Source organism: Sceloporus undulatus, chromosome 1 (assembly GCF_019175285.1).
Source record: "Sceloporus undulatus isolate JIND9_A2432 ecotype Alabama chromosome 1, SceUnd_v1.1, whole genome shotgun sequence".
In the NCBI taxonomy this organism is placed as follows: Eukaryota; Metazoa; Chordata; class Lepidosauria; order Squamata; family Phrynosomatidae; genus Sceloporus; species Sceloporus undulatus.
Genome location: NC_056522.1, coordinates 37,772,522 through 37,789,253, shown reverse-complemented (window position 1 = coordinate 37,789,253; position 16,732 = coordinate 37,772,522). Strand labels below are relative to the sequence as shown.

Here is a 16,732-nt window from a genome sequence, read left to right as displayed (position 1 = left end):
AGTACATCAAGAAATGATCACTTTTCTTCCCTGCATATCTCCACAATACTTCCAAAGAAATAGCAGCTGCTTCAAGGAAAGTATGACAGAGCATTCAAGTCAGTTTAAAGAACTAGATCATGATGTGTAAAGCCTTGCTAAAACTCTAGCAAGCCTTCATACACACAACAAGCTATTAAATAAAATCATTGAATAAACCAATAAAATAAAATTCATTAAATAAACTGAAAAAGAGACAAGTATTGATTAAAGCAACAACAAAAAAAGTCCATCAACCAAAGACTCAAGTCCAGCATCCTGTTTGGCACAGTGACTAACCACTAGTTTACAGTAAGTCCCAAAGGAAGATCTAATATAGTGGGCCCTTTTTATCCACTGGAGTTTGGTTCCAGGATTCCCCATGGATAGCAAAATCTGTGCATGTTCAAGTCTCATTGAATACAATGGCATGCTGAAATTGTGTCTTTTATATAAAATAGCAAAATCAGGGTTTGCTTTCTGGAATATTTTCAAGCCATGGATGGTTAAATCTGTGGATAAAAAATTCATGGAAATGATGGGTCAACTGTAAGGACAACAGCATTCTCAAGCTGTTATCTTCCCCAGACTGGTAATTTAGAGGCAAATTGTCTGTGGTCATGATGAGTAGCCATGGTTGGCTTCACACAACATGGTCTAATCTCCACCTTAAAGCTACCTGTGTTGGTGGTCAGTTTTATATCTTGTGGTAATAAATAACATAGTGTAACTGAACTTTGTCAGTCCTAAATCTTCCATGATTTTTGGGTAATCTTAGATCCTGCAATTATGAGACGAGGCAAGAGAGAGAGAGAGAGAGAGAGAGAGAGAGAGAATTATAGAATTGAAAGATACAACAAGGGCTGTCTAGCTGCACAACCTGCCAGTGCAGGAATTTGACTCTTTCGTTTCCTATCTCATTTTAAGTTTTCAAAATGAAAATGTCACAAATGTAACCATTTTTCCTCATAGAGGAATAATTTTGGTTTGCCTTTTCTGTACTATATTTCCTGTTTGAGATGGAGTGACTAGAACTGTGCACTGTAATCTAATATTTGTTGTGTCACAGACTTATACACAGGGGAATTGCAGTGTATTTTAAATTTAAAGCATTTCTTCAGAAATGAATGAAAAAAATATAAAAAAAACTCTCATCCACAATGCAGAGCTCTCCCAGCATTCCTGTGCAGTGCAGTAAGGCGAGGAGAGAGTGAGGAGTGTGAGGTGTCATAGTGAGGCTATTTGGAGTCTGGCATAGAGTTCTGAATGGTAAGAAAAGCTGGCTGTACTGTGAGGGTACCTGTTTAGGCTGATGGAGTGGGGAGGTGACAAAAATAATTGCATAGTTGGGGGGGGGGAAGGGTTCCTGCTTAGAATGAGGAGCATGAGGATGAGGAAAAAATATATCAAATTTTGACATCATTTGGAAGAAGGCATTTCCTTTGTCTACTTAGGAAGGTGGCATGAAGTGAGGAAAAACCTAGAATCTTGCCACCACTGAAGAAATGGGCTCCCTTTGTCAGCTTACAAGGGGGGTATGAATAGGAGGAAGAAGTTAGAATCTTAAAAGGTTTGGTATGGCTGGAAGGGATTTCTTTACTTTAAACCTGTTTAAAATTAGTAAAAAGATTAACAGTGGTGCTTTACAGACCGCCCAAAAAGGGCGGTCTGCCAGCGCCTCCGTTTCCGCTGCCAGGAAGCCTCAGCCTCCAAACGGTGAGGCTTCCCAATGGCCAAAAAAGAAGCCCCAAAAAGAGGTTTCTATTGGCGGTGTGTTTATGATGCCACAAGGCGCCAATGGCACACTTGCGGCATCATAAGTGAGCTGTGATGTGCGGAGGCTAAGTGTCCGCGATGTCAAAATGGTGGCACCCATGTATATGGGCACTGCCATTTTGTACGTACTAGGTACGTACTAGGGTTAGGGCATCCGGAAAGGACGCCCTTTCATAACCCTAGTACGTACCTAGTACATACTTTTTGCCCGTGCGGAACGGGCCATTGTTAACTTTGTGGTTACTTCAGCTTAGTCAGAATACATCCGACAGATGCATTCTCTGGTCTCTAGTGACACCCTATAGAACTGGCTACCCCCATTTACATCAGTCTCAGTTTACATCACAAATCCAGGATTATAAACCCAGTGTAAATTAAGACTCACATATATTGGCATTGCAGTCATGATGGATTTGGTTCCAAGCTATTTCCTAATGTAGTAACTTATAATGAAAAGAGTAACTAGCCACTTTCAGTTTTGTTCAGTTTCATTTTTCTAGCCTTACATTTGTTTGCCCATTTTGGTATATAAATGCTTTTTTTTAAAAAAATGTCTCCCCCCCCAACCATATCCATTTTCATGTGATATGTTTGTTTATATTTGTACTAATATACATATTTTTGCATGCAGTTTTCCCAAACATTATGCATTGGGGGTTTGGCTGCTAAATTATGCCTTTTGTGTCCCCCCCCTTTTTTTGAATGGGGAACTGCAATGCAAAATTTAGAAAAATATGAATATGAAAGGATGCATATGCTTCCACTTGGGAAGAGTAGAGTGCTTGAGTGAATTCGCATATGCTCCCTTTTTATCCCACTTCCAAATCCATTAAATTGTTTTTTTAAACACCCCCACCAAAGAAATTTCATCCTTTTTGGTTTTTTTTTTTTTACATTTCAAAAACTGTGCATATTTTTTTTTCAAATTCTTTCAAACACCTTCTTTTCATGTATCTATTCACACATTAAAATGGTTTCAGCTATTTTCAAAATATGTGCATTTTTTCTATATAGACTTTTAAGATCTGCACATTTTATCTGATGTGAAGCAAGGCAGAGATTAAGTGTATTTGTTTGATTGATGGGGACAGTTCTGAATATGTGAAATACTTTGTTTTTGAGGTCTTCCTGTCCATCACAAAAAAAAGAGAAGTCATAGCAGATAACAGACTTCCATGTCTGCTGTGGAATTGCTCCATGTCTGTGACTATGGCAGGGTACAGACTGCCAGAAAGAGGTGGCCGGGAGCCGCCTCTCTTTTCTGCGTAGCCGCACCGCAGCAACCAAATTTAATTGTGCGGCGCGGCTACATGGAAAACAAAGGAGCACTGAAAAGTGGCTCCTTTTAGCACTGCCACTAACTGCTGGCAGTGGCACAAGCATGTTACTGCTGTGCGGGTCCATCTGGATGGCGTGCAGCAGTGATGTCACAGCTGTGCACGCCATGTATACGGTGCCGTGCAGTGATGACGTCCTGGTGACATGCTAGGGTTGTGGGGCCCATCTGGACCGGGCCAAAAACATATTGTTGAGCTGGGATTATGCAAAGGGTTCTTGTAGAACATTTGAGACTGAGTGAAAGAAGTTGTAGCAGAAACTTGAATAAATTTGACCTACTTCCTCAGATGGATCTGAGTCTATGAAAACTTTTGGTACAACTTCTTTCATTCAGTTAGTCTCAAAGGTGCTACACAATCCCTTTGCATACTGGTATTTCAAAATAACACAGCTATGACTCTGAATTCTGCCCCCATTATGCAGGATGGGACAGACCACAGTTCAGTGGCAGAGTACATCTTTTCATGAAGACAGTCCACATCCAATCCCTGATATTCCCCTTGAAATGGTGAAACCTGAACTTAAATATATGGAGAAGTGCTGTCAAGCAGAATAGACAGTACTGGCACAAATGGACCATTGATCTGCACCATTATAGAGGACTTTCCAGTGAGTATAATAAAAAAATATGTACAATGAGCTTTTTGGGATTGTATTTCCTAGAAACTGTACATATTTCTGCACAGACTCAGAGAGAGGAAGCACAAAATGTCAGGTGATTGATCAAGAAGACACACAATAACCCATCCAATACAAATAGGCCATGAAACTATCTATCTATCTATCTATCTATCTATCTATCTATCTATCTGCCTGCCTGCCTGCCTGCCTGCTTTTCTCTCAGTATGAGTACTCAGAGTGGCTAACAACAAATTTAAAACAATACAATTTTTTTAAAAAAAATACAAAATAAATATAACATTTAAAAACCCTTAAGGAATTTATAAAGTTAAAAACATTAAACATCAAAATAGTAAAATGTGTTTTTAAAACTCTATACAAACATTAAATTCTGAACTGCAGAGCATTTAAAAGCCCAACCCTCATCAAAATTGAAAAGCCTGATGGCACAAAAATATTTTTACCTGCTGCGGAAAGGAGATCAGGGATGGATCCATCATAGCCTCTCTAGGGAGGGAGTTCTATAGTCTAAGAGTAGTCACTGACAAGGCCTGCTCCCTTGTGATGGTGGTGAGACAGAGAGAAGGGACTCTACAGATGATTTGAGACCTCTACTAGGCTCGTAAAGGGAGATGTGGTCCTTCAAATAACTTGGACCCAAGCTGTATAGCACTTTATAGGTGAGAACCAGCACTTTGAATTGTGCCCAGAAACCAGTGGAGCTGTTGCGACAAGGGAGTTGTATGTTCCCTGTAGCCAGCTCCAGTTAACAACCTGGCTGAAACTTTTTGCGGCAAATGGAGTTTCTGAGCACTTAATAAATAATAATAAAACTTTTATTTATATCACGCCTCTCTGTCAGAGACAACTGGGCCGGCTTACAAGTTAAAATTGTACAAGCCCAAATCCCAGTGTCCCACCCTCCCCTAAAATAACAATTAAATGATTAACAGTTTTAAAACATACCTTAAAATAAACAAATCAGGCAATGGCCATAGCAGATTCAGAGGGGTGATGAGTTCTGATTTGGTGTCCGGTTTTCTATTCGAGAAAGGCCTGCCAGAAGTGATCCATCTTAACAGCCTTTTTAAAGCTGTTTAAGATGGTAATGTGACAGATCTCCTCCAGCAGGCCACTTCATAATCTGGGAGCGGTTGCTGAGAAGGTCCTCTGGGTGATTGCAGTCAGCCTAGTTTTCATAGGCTGCAATAAATTCCTCCCAGAGGACCTACGTAAGTGCACGGGGTGGATTATATGGAAGGAGGCGGTCCCAAAGATAGGTTGGACCCAAGCCATTTAGTGCTTTAAGGGTCATAACCAATACCTTGTACTATGCCTGGAAACTAATGAGCAGCCAGAGGAGTGATTTTAAATAGGTGTTATGTGATAGCTTCTGGCTTTACCAGAAACCAACCTGGCTGCCATGTTCTGCACTAACTGAAGTTTCTGAACTAAGCACAAGGGTAGCCCCATTTAGAGTGCATTGCAGAAATCGAGTTGTGAGGTTACTAATGCATGGACCACAGTTTCTAGGTCCTTCACTTCCAGGAAAAATTGCAGCTGGCATATCAGCCACAGCTGATAACAGGCGCTCCTGACTGTTGCATTTACCTGATTTGTCATCTGGAGTGATGAGTCTAGGAGCACCCCCAGACTGCAAACACATCCTTGAAGGAGAGTGTGACCCCATCTGGGACTGGAGGTTGTTTCACAATACCTGAGTTAGGGCCCCCCTACTGTAAGTACCTCCATTTTGTCTGGATTTAGTTTTAATCTGTTTTTTCTCATCCAGTCCATTCCCACTTTAAGACATTAATTGAGAGGAGAGATGCCATCTGAAGTCAGAGCTGTAGACCAAGACATGGAGAAATATATCTGGGTGTCATCAGTGTACTGATAACACCCCGCCCCACTTTTCAAAGGCAGCCCCACACACAGTACATTACAGTAATCCAAGCTTGCTTTGTCTTATCAGAACTGTCTCAGTGTAACAATAGTATTAATAATACTGCCTGATTTATAAACCAACCAAGATAATCTAGCAAATACTTAGCTCTTGCGGCCACAAGGGTTTACTGCATACCATGCAGCTGCAGACAATTATACAGAGGAACCACCAAACCCAATGTCCAAACATGAATCAAGGAACATGAGAGACACTGCAGACTCAGGCCCTATACAGACCAGCCTTAAAGGCCAGATTGGAGACAGTGTTGGAGTGTAGTGTCCATTTGACACATGCCCCAACTCTGCCCCAGGGTGGCATGACAATGCATGCCATACCACAGAGTGCGTGGCATCACAACACTTCTCTAGCGCTGCATCCGAACAATGTAGTGCCGAAGGAACGCCGTAAAGCCGCAATGCCATGGCTATCACGCTCTTTGCAGGGCGCAAAAAGGATCCACTTTATGCAGTTCCTTTTCATGCCTTTGAAAGGTCAGATCAGGCCTGCAGCATGCAGTTATCACGTCCCTAATTTGGCTGGAAAAGGGGTTGCTGGAGGCCACCCTTTTGAGGCTGTGTGCACAGCCATGAGTCAGCCAGAAAAATTAGTAGAACATGTTATAAACCATACTGGGCATAACATGCTGTTTGAAAACACTGAAATTCTGGACCATGCCAACAACTGTCAGGTCAGAAAGCACAGGAAAGCCATTGAAATCCACAAACATCTGGAAAACTTCAACAAGAAAGAAGATACCCTTAAAGTAAACAACATTTGTCTACCAGTCCTGAAAAATACCAAAATTAAAACCCAGCAAAATGCAAATGAAAACCACCCAGAATTAGGGATTTTTCCTAGCAGACAATGGACCCCTAATTAAGCAGATACAAATCCTCCTTGCATATCATCCCACCTTGAGGCCTTGCCATTCAACAACACAACAATACACAGATTAACATGTAAATCCTCCCAACCTAGACTCACAGAGTATATATACGCACCCCACTCACCTCCATACTAGCATTCTCTGAAGATTCCAGCCACAGATGCCAGCAAATCATCAGCAATAAACTCTTCTAGAACATAGCCACATAGCCTGAAAACCCCACAAAAAACAATACTACCTGAGCCAACCCAACAGTCAATCAGACTCAGACTGCAGCTTGTCAGCAAAAACTCACATTGTGGCATTACAATAGCAGCTGAACATGCATGCTGGTACCGCTATGAAAACATATCTTTCATCAGTTGAATAAACTCCAGTGAACTTCATTGCCAGAGACTGCATTTGAGAAAGTCATTTTTAGTATCATGGACCTTCAACTTTGAGAGCTGCCACAAAGTTTAAATTACTTGTATCCTCCAAAAGCAAACTCTGAGTTATCAGTCACCAGTCTCATCTTTCAAGGAATGGAAGCTACTAAAGAATAATAAACATTTAATTGAACAGTTTCATGTAGTTTAATCCAATATTCCTCCAAAAAAAAAATGGTAGTCATTTGAAAGAAGCGATGTTTTCCCAGGATGCATTAACTTTAAAAAGCTCAGATATCTGCCAGCCTGATATATAATTTCATTAATTTTATTTTATCCACTGACATGTGTCTGCTAATGCATGTTGGTTTATTGTTTTGAACTTACCCTACAATATTTCTGTCTAGATATGCAATAACTGATATTACTACATAGAGGTGGGAGCACTTCTGCCATCATCTCTTTTATATTGAGTCATTGTGTATATATGGCAATGATCTGCCAGAAAATTCAAATATCTTCTATGAAGGGAGTAGCAAAGCTTAGGCCCCAAGGCCCAAACCAGCCCTCTTGGCTTCTACTCTGTTGCCTGGGCTTCTCTAGAAGGCCACATACCCTTTCTGTTTATGTTTTTTTCCCATTCTGAAAGGCTGAAATGTGTCTTCTAAGAACATGATCTTTTGAAGGTCTTTCATGTGTAGGTTCACTGTAAGTCACAAGAGGGCACTTAAGAACTATACAGGCTTAATTTACTGACAATAACAATTTTTAAATTAAAATATTTTGATATTGTTAGTCCCACCATTTTGTCTTTGGCCCTGCCCACTACTGGAATGTACCTCCAAGAATTTCCCTGAAGTTGAATTTGGTCTTCAGTCTAAAAGCAGACTCCAGGCTGATCCAAGTGATGTATAAATATAATTATTGCCTATTCCTACACCATTCTAATAATAAGTGGGGGGAAATGCATCTCAACAGGTAAGGACATTTTTCCAGATGTGTAGGTTCCTATAGGTTATTGTATCAAATCCCAGAATGCATCATCCTTGGCCACTCTGGCAGAGAAGTCTGGGACGGGTTAATGATTTTGCATGTAATTTCATCTTCCTGCGTATCAACGTGGTGCTTCATTAATATTGTTTATACTGGGGTTACACTGAAACTGTAACCACAGGACAAAGCAAGCTGGACTCTTCTTGCAGTTGGAACTACACTGTAAGGTTTAGAAGTGGACAGCATATGGATAATGTATGCTTAAAATGCCCACAGACTTCCTTGGCCAACGTTTTTCTTTGTATGGTGGTATTTCTTGTATGCATACAACCTCCGTTGTGTTTCTAAGGTCCTTGTGATGGTAATGATGCACATGAATTGTTTATCAGAACATCAACACTCTTTCAAATAATGATCTTAACATAAACACCCCCACAAACATCTGTCTTCTGTTGTAAGTACAATGACTTTCCAGACTTGTTTTTGTCTTCCAAAGATGCTAAAGTTAAAATTGACTGTAACCACACTCTACCTTTCATTAGAAGTACAATATGATTCTTCAAAGGAATTTTCACTTGTGCTGTTGTAAGCAACAACCCCAAATATCAGACACATAGCATTTACAGTTTTCTGTGAATGCCTGGAACCAGGAAAGAAGGAAGGAAGGAGGGAAGAAACGAAGGATGGGGGAAATGACAGCCAGAAGAAATCTACTGATTCTTGTTGATGTTGCTGTGCTTTTTTCCTCTAGCCAATGGAATTAATGGATTATTTGTTTTTAATAACAAAAACCGATTCAGTGGTGCAGACTCAATTTAAGAGCTTTCTTTCTGAAAAGGGGGGGGGGTTAAAGCAAATATCTCAAGAATTTTGCTATTGAATTTTGCTGCTAGCATGCGTTTTTGTTCCAACTACAATAACATATTATTGTACAGTATTTTAAATGTCCGATGGCAGATTTCAAGCAAAAAATGATCCAGGGAATCATCCATCTTCTGATGTCTTCCCCTTGATTTCCTTTTGAGATTTTGCCACTATGCAGAATTACTATGAATTTGGGGGAGAAAATTGTTTCAATATTTTGTAAGGGTTCTCTACTCTTCTTTTTTGGGGGCTGAGCATCACATTGGTATTATGTAATTTGGTGGGCTGAGTTTAGGGCTGGAAATTGTTGCTTCTCCTTGCACATAATGGCACAGAGTGGTAAAACTGTCCTTCTCACCCCAAGAGAAGCTGAAGTAAAACAACAAGCATTGAATAGAGTGTGTGCTTGCATGCACACACATTCAGGTGCGTGCACACACACACATGCATATTTGCAGAAATGAAACAAAATTGGGCAGTTATGCAGAACAACTATAGTTGCCACTCAGTTGCATAAATAAAACACAGCAGATGGGTTGTTTGCATCTTTTTAAAGCAATCAGCCAGTTGTTCTGTGCTTGTTGTATGTGTGCTTTGCTTCTTAAAGGAAAAAGAAAAAAGCTTTGCATAGCTGGTCCAAATTACAGAGGCCATAAGGAGAGGAAAAAATGGTGCTCCTTATCTTGCTCTCACCCAAAGCTAAAGAATCCCATGAGATCTGAAATATCCTTCTTCAGTCAAGGCAATCTATATCGACACAGATAAGGAATCTAGAGAATATCCAATTAAATCTAAGTGCTGGTCCCAACTAGAGAAGACCCATTGGATTAATGGGATTTACCTAAATGTTGATTTACCCTTCAACTATTCATCTGATTGGCTTACTTTAGTCAGGACCAAGGATTGGATTTAGGCCATCTCTAGTTGAGGTTGCTTTAATTGTATAACATACAAAACACTTCAGTTAAATGACACATCTAAATTTAACTCTAGAGTGTCTTTCTAATATGAGGACCATCTGAAGGGATAAAATCATCTATCTGTTTGTGTATCTCTTGCTGTCTCTCGCCACCTACTTATCTACCTACCTGCCTACATCATCATCATCTTGTCTATCTCAATTTCATTCAGATGTTTTGTCAATATCTAATGGACTGACAAAAGAGCCCAATGAAATCCCATAAACAGGTCAGAATAACACAATTACCGAAAATGGCCCCTACTTGAAAATTATCACATTATCTGATAATACCATGCTGCTTCCCAGATTCTTGTACAGAATCCAAATCAGTGATGTTCCAAAACTCCAGTGGACAACACCTGATTGACTGTGAAACTCACAAGAAGTAGAAGTAGCAATTTGGAGTATCTTTTTGGACCCCCTAACCTAACCTGCTGTTCACCAAACCCTACCCCACACTATTGTTAAGTGTTGAAGAAGATTCAACTGACAGTGCATTCAGCTTCTGTATGGTAGGGGACATGATCTGATACTTTACTTCAAATGGCACAATGTTCTTGTCTTGCTCTGGTCTATAGTTAGGGCCCTGCTTTTTGTTTCTGTATTACCGGATGTTCAGAGGAAATGCAAAAAGGAAATATATTGTTAACAGGTTAATTGCTCTGAGTACTAAATGATATTAGAAAGTCCTTCCTCTTTCAGAGATGCAAAACCAGTATAACAGTAAATCTCTAATAGTCTTATATTGTTTTGTTCTGTCATATTTTCCATGCCTGCTTACCCTCAATTATCAGTGATTTCTTTTCTTTAAAAGCCTGTTCTTCAATTGCCCTAATTAATTATGACATTTCATTATGAATTCATTCACAGGCATAAGTAGTTCTTATATGAGGTTGTTGTGCCAATAAAAAAGAAAGGCATACTTTCTTTTCAAGGCAACATCTATAACATTATTTCACAGCAGAGATCTGACCATTCCTAGTTACTCCAGGGTAACAGGTTGCACATGCTGTAATTTGAAGGAAAAGGACAGTCAGAAAGTGGCTTCACCAGCTGTAAAGTTAATTACCCTGAATGTCATCCCAGAGTGAAATCTCCTTATTCCATTCTTTTTCTTTCTGAATGTTAAAAACCTCGCCAGTGATGTTTTGGGAGCAGAGCCGGGGGGGGGGGGTCTTTCTTTTGGACAATATCTCCCAGAATCCTGCAGGCAACATAGCCAATGGCTATACTGCCTTTTAGTTTCTGGGAGCTGGAGCCCAACAAAGTATCTCTTTCTGAGCCTGTATTGACTCAAAGGAACCCTGGGAACTGTGATCAGTTCATTCTATTTCTTTCAGGGAACTCCAAGTTCTGAATCTGGCATTCCAAGTTATTAAATAAGGCTGCAAGCCTAAGAACATTTCCTAGGGAAGAAGACTCATTGATATGCATAGGATTGCACTATGACTGTGTGTTCTCAGGCTCACTTCTGCAAATTCTCATGATTTTCAGAGCTGACACCACATAGTGGAAAACAGATGGTAGGCCAGAGTTAGCCTTCAGAAATGTCCCAGTGCTCAGGATGAGGGAAATGTGATAATTACTTTGTGGCTCTCACTTACCTTTCACTTTATCACTGACCTAGTTGGAAACTTCTATCTTGCCTCCTTCCAAGTTGTCCCATGATGCCTTCACTTTACTCTGTCTTACATTGCATGTTGGTTTTAATAAGGTCCTTGTGTTGACTTGCAAAAATATTGCAGAACTCATGGGACAGCATTAGTCACTAAGATTCATCCATGCAACTGAATACATAAGCAGGAAGCAATATTGTAGCAGAAATAGATTTGCAGACAGAGGGTGGTGCAGGTAGACAAATGCAACTGAATATCATGTGTTTTTCAAATACAGCAGACATGGCAAGGCATAAAATAGTGTTTCTAATGCTGTGTTGAAAGAATACAGAATCACAGAATGATAGTTGAAAATGTCCAGAGTACAGTAATTTTCCTGTTGTGCTTTCAATTGTTTGTTGAGTTGATTTAAAAGTTAGTGGGACTCTTTTCTTTGGATAGGGGTAAGTAGAAGAAACCAGTCATTATTCACTAAAGTGTAAGACATTTACATTCAGTGCATAATGAGGAGTGGAAAAACATTGCAATTATTCTGCAAGATTATAGGTAATTTCATACGGTCTTTCAGGAACTTCAAATATGTGCATCCAAACATCAATTAAATAACAAAAGCAGCAAAGATGCTTTGGGCTGTTTTAAGGATCACATATTCACCAGTCCCTGGGCAAGTCTGATTCCTTTCTGAACCTGACCTGTAAACACGTGCCATGTGAAATAAAATCAGGCAATAAAATGCAGACTTTGAGTCAACAATGTGATAAGGTGACCAAAAAAGCAAATGGCATTCTGGACTGCATCAACAGGAGGCAAGAGCCCAGATCAAGGGAAGCAGTAGTGCTGCTGTATTCTGTTTGGGGAGGCTATCGCATGTAATTTTCACGCTGACTCATTCCAGATGAGAACTGACAAAGGAGTTTATAACACAAGGAGTTCACGCCGACCCAACACAGTCAGGATTGGGCTGGAATGGGTTAAAACTGATTTTACCACACGCAAAATTGCTGTGTTGCCACCCGACCATCACCTACCTTCCAGAAATGTTCTGGCAGCCAATTTTAGTACTACAGAAAGCTTGCATGTGGTAAAATCAGTTTAAACCCATTCCAGCCTGATCCCATCCCACACCTGGGTTGGCATGAACTCCTTATGTTATAATAATAATAAATAAATAATAATAAAATTTATTTCTATACCGCTTTTCCATACTGATCAAAGAGGTGAACAACAAAGCATACAAAATACAATAATCCAAGAGACATCACAATATATACATAACATTACAACTGAGCAATAAAAATTCAATCACAGTTAAAAACCATAAAACCATATCACAGCCAGCTGAGTTGATAATCAGTGATACAAGATACAGATCAGGGGGGAGACCGCAAATATCAAGGCACATGGGGGAAAGCTTGACGGAAAAGAAAGGTCTTAAGTCTCTTTTTAAAGAGATCCAGGGAGGTGATGGAGCGGAGCTCATCGGGAAGAGTGTTCCAAATTTGTGGGGCCGAGATGGAAAAGGCCCTTTGCAAGGTTGACACATATCTCGCAGTTGGTACCCTCAACAAATTCTTTCCGGCTGACCTGAGTGTGCGGGGCGGATTATATGGGGCGAGGCGGTCCTCCAAGTAACCTGGGCCCAAGCCATTTAGGGCTTTATAGGTAATTACCAACCCCTTGTATTGCGCCCGGAAGCGAATGGGCAGCCAATGGAGATCTTGTAAGATGGGTGTTATATGGTCTGCTCTAGAACAGCCGGCGACCAATCTTGCAGCCATATTCTGCACTAATTGAAACTTCCGGGAATGGTACAAGGGTTGCCCCATGTAGAGCGCATTACAGAAATCCAATCGAGAGGTTACCAGAGCATGTACTACAGTTTCAAGGTCCCTCCGGTCCAGGTAGGGACGCAGCTGGCGTATCAGCCGAAGCTGGTAGCAAGTGCTTCTGACCATCGCATCCACTTGAGATGTCAATTGGAACGACGAGTCCAGAAGCACTCCCAAGCTGTGAACTGAGTCCTTCAGGAGGAGTGTGACCCCATTCAGGACAGGTGGAGAAATTACACTACCCGGGCCCGGGGAGCCTATCACTAGTACTTCCGTTTTCTGTGGATTCAGACTGAGTTTGTTTTCCCTCATCCAGCCCATTACCGACTCCAAGCAGGCATTTAGAGGAGAGATGCTATCCCTAGTCACTGCATCAGTCGGAGACACAGAGAAGCATATTTAGGTGTCATCGGCATATTGATAACACCGCGCCCCGTATCTCCGAATGATCTCTCCCAGCGGTTTCATGTAAATGTTAAATAGAATGGGGGACAAAATAACTCCTTGAGGGACACCAGATATAAGTTCCCTCTTATCTGAGCGAACGTCCCCCAGCTGCACCATCTAGAATCTGCCCAAGAGGTAGGAACGGAACCACTGGAGAGCAGTGCCCCCGATACCCAACTCCCCCAGGCGTTCCAGAAGGATACCATGGTCGATGGTATCGAAAGCCGCTGAGACGTCCAAAAGCGCTAACAGGGACACACTACCCCTGTCCATGCCCAGACAGAGATCATCGACTAAGGCGACCATGGCAGTCTCAACTCCATAGCCCGCCCGGAAGCCAGTTTGAAATGGGTCTAGAAAATCCATTTCATTCAAGATCGCTTGAAGCTGGAAGGCAACTGCTCTCTCGATCACCTTCCCCAAAAAAGGCAGCAGTGAGACAGGCCGATAGTTGTTTCGAATCAGGGGGTCTAAGGAGGGTTTTTTTAGCAGAGGTTTAACTACTGCTAGTTTTAAGCTAGATGGAAAACACCCCTCACTAAAAGATGAATTGATTATACGGCACAACATAGATGTTATTGCCGTTCCCCCTTGGGCTGTCAGCCATGAGGGACAGGGATCGAGAGAGCATGTCATCTTCCTAACACTTTGAAGAATCTTGTCCACTTATAAATTCCTTGGTCAGATTTCACTTGGAATATTGTGTCCATTTATGAGCAGGGGCATCACTAGGGAAATTGGAAGGTCAATGCAGTATGATCCTGGATGCAATCATGGGGTTTCACGTTTTTGCACGAGAGGTTATCACATGTAATCAAAGTCAATGCTAAGTCAATTCGAACCCAATCTATGGTCAACCGAGAAATGTGTAAATTCGGGGAAATATAGAATTTACAAATCCTGTTCCACTCCAAAGTTGCATTCAACTCGAATTTGGCAGGTATGGAATGCATGTCTCAGTCGCCCTTGGATTGCTTTCGAATCAGACTACAATTCCCAAGCTCCTTTGCTCAGAGGGAGGGAAAATGCTCTGGCCTCCCCAAAAAGTTAAAAGACCAGTACAGTACCAAAGTCTGCCTTTTCTCCCTCCCTCCGTTTGTGGGGGGGCTTTTCTCTCCTCTTGGAGTTCTGGAGCTGTTTTGGGGATGAAGCAGCCCTCCCCACAGAGACACACACACACTGCCTCACTCCCTCCTCCTCCCAGCCGTTTCTGTCTCTTTCCTTTTGCAAAACTCATCCTCTCCAACTGGAGGGAAGGGATTGGCTCTCTTTTTCTCTCTCATGACTCTGTCACAGGGTTTTGTTTGGCACGTTTATTCAGATGGGGATTGCCATTGCCATTTTCTGAGGAGGCTGAAAGAGTGTGACTTGCACCAGGTCACCCAGTGGGATTCGATCCCAGTCTTCTAGTGTCATAGTCCAATGCTCAAACCAAATACAAGGTTGCTTTGGACTGGTTTTGAATTGGTGAATTGCCTAAATAATGTGAAATAAGGGGTAATGAATTAACAAATAACATGAATTGCCTAAATAATATGAAATAAATGGTAATGGATGAATAAATAACGTGAAACAAGGCAAAACCATGGGAACCAGAAGCAAGCCCCGTTGGAAGTGTAAAACGGTCATGATCTGATTCTGCCCTCACTGTGCATGTGCAAGAATGGTAATTCAAATTCTAGACTACAAAGGGTACATACTCATATGATAATTTCTTTTGCATTTGCACTACTTTGGCTTTGGGATGGGCACTGTGTTCTTCTGTGGTGTGATAACTTTCCACGTACTTGCATTCATTTCCGAATTGGCCCTATTTTCTTTACTTTTGAAATTGAGAGACATTCCTCCCATGTGATAAGGGTTTCAGGAGGTGTGACCTACACTGGGTGACAGCTCGGATGGGGTAAACACACAGTGGGGCAGTCTCAACCCTCTCTGTGGTCTCCTGCAAAAGAGAGGAGGGAAGGACACGGAAGAAGAGGAGGATGCCACCATTGCAGAGATTATCCTACCCTCCATTCCTTCCTACTGCCTTGTCCTCTCACCCACCTATTCACCCATCTAGCCAACTGACCATCCAGAACCAGAAATGTGTTCTGGGTGGCAGTGGCAGCTGTGGATTGCCCTGCCCTCCTTTCCTCCAACTACCTCACTTTCTCTTCCAACCATTTGCCTGGTCAGATCCTCTCTTCCCTCCTGCTGCCTCACCCTCCTGCTTGGCCAGCCACCCAGCCAGGCCCAGACCTTTTCAGATGGGAAAGCAGACAGGCAGATGGCAAGCAGTCAAAGCAGTGGACAGTAAGGTAGGGTAGGACAGTCCACTACTGCTACCGCAGCTCTGCAGCCCTTTCTCAGTCTTGCTAAGTGGCTGCCTGGGTGCGCAAGCAGGCCAGTGAGTGGTTGGGTGAGGCAGTGGGAGGGAAGTCCACTGCTGCTTCCCCTGCCCACCACCCTTTTCCTGGGCTGGCCAGCAGCTCTCTCCAGGTCTGGCTGGGCAGGTAACAAGGCAGACAAGCAGGTGGGTGAGGCAATGGGGGCGATGGAATGGGGGGGCAGTCTGCTGCAGCGTGGCAGACCTTTCCAGGCCTTCCCAGGGGAAAGGCAAGCCAGGTGGGCAGGTGGGCAGGAAAAGCAGTGGGGGGGAAGGGAGGGAGGGTAGTTTACTGCTGCTGCCATCATCCAGCAGCCCTTTTGTTTTAGCTGGAACAGAGAGGCTCTTCATTAAATGTATACAGATTAAGTGTGACTGAAAATCCCTTTGTCTTAAAGCCTGTGACTGGTACTACCCTGTCCATACAAGTGATTCCTTTAGATCAGATATCTTGTAAAGACAGCTGCCTTCCAGTCAGAAGGAGATTCCTAAAGTTTCTTTCACGGATGAAAACTGTCTCATTGACACCCTTAAAATGCTCCACAAATCCTTCCCTGTCTTACAGAGGCCTCTAAGGTAAATATGAAAAGACTCTCCTGAGATATGAAAACAAATATCAGCTCCACTTCATGGTGAACCTGATGATAGATGTGAGAGTTGTTCCTCTAAAGATCACAGTGTGTGTTCCTCTGTTCC

General features: G+C 42.0%; 1 long non-coding RNA gene across 1 annotated transcript in view; it reads right to left on the bottom strand.

Annotated features, from left to right (window-relative positions):
* LOC121917964 overlaps nt 1-11,539 on the bottom strand; it is a 67,912-nt gene extending 56,373 nt beyond the window's left edge. The window contains exon 1 of the long non-coding RNA XR_006101133.1: nt 11,378-11,539. This is a non-coding gene — a long non-coding RNA (uncharacterized LOC121917964). The remainder of the gene's footprint in view (nt 1-11,377) is intronic.
* Between the last annotated feature and the right edge of the window lie 5,193 nt (nt 11,540-16,732).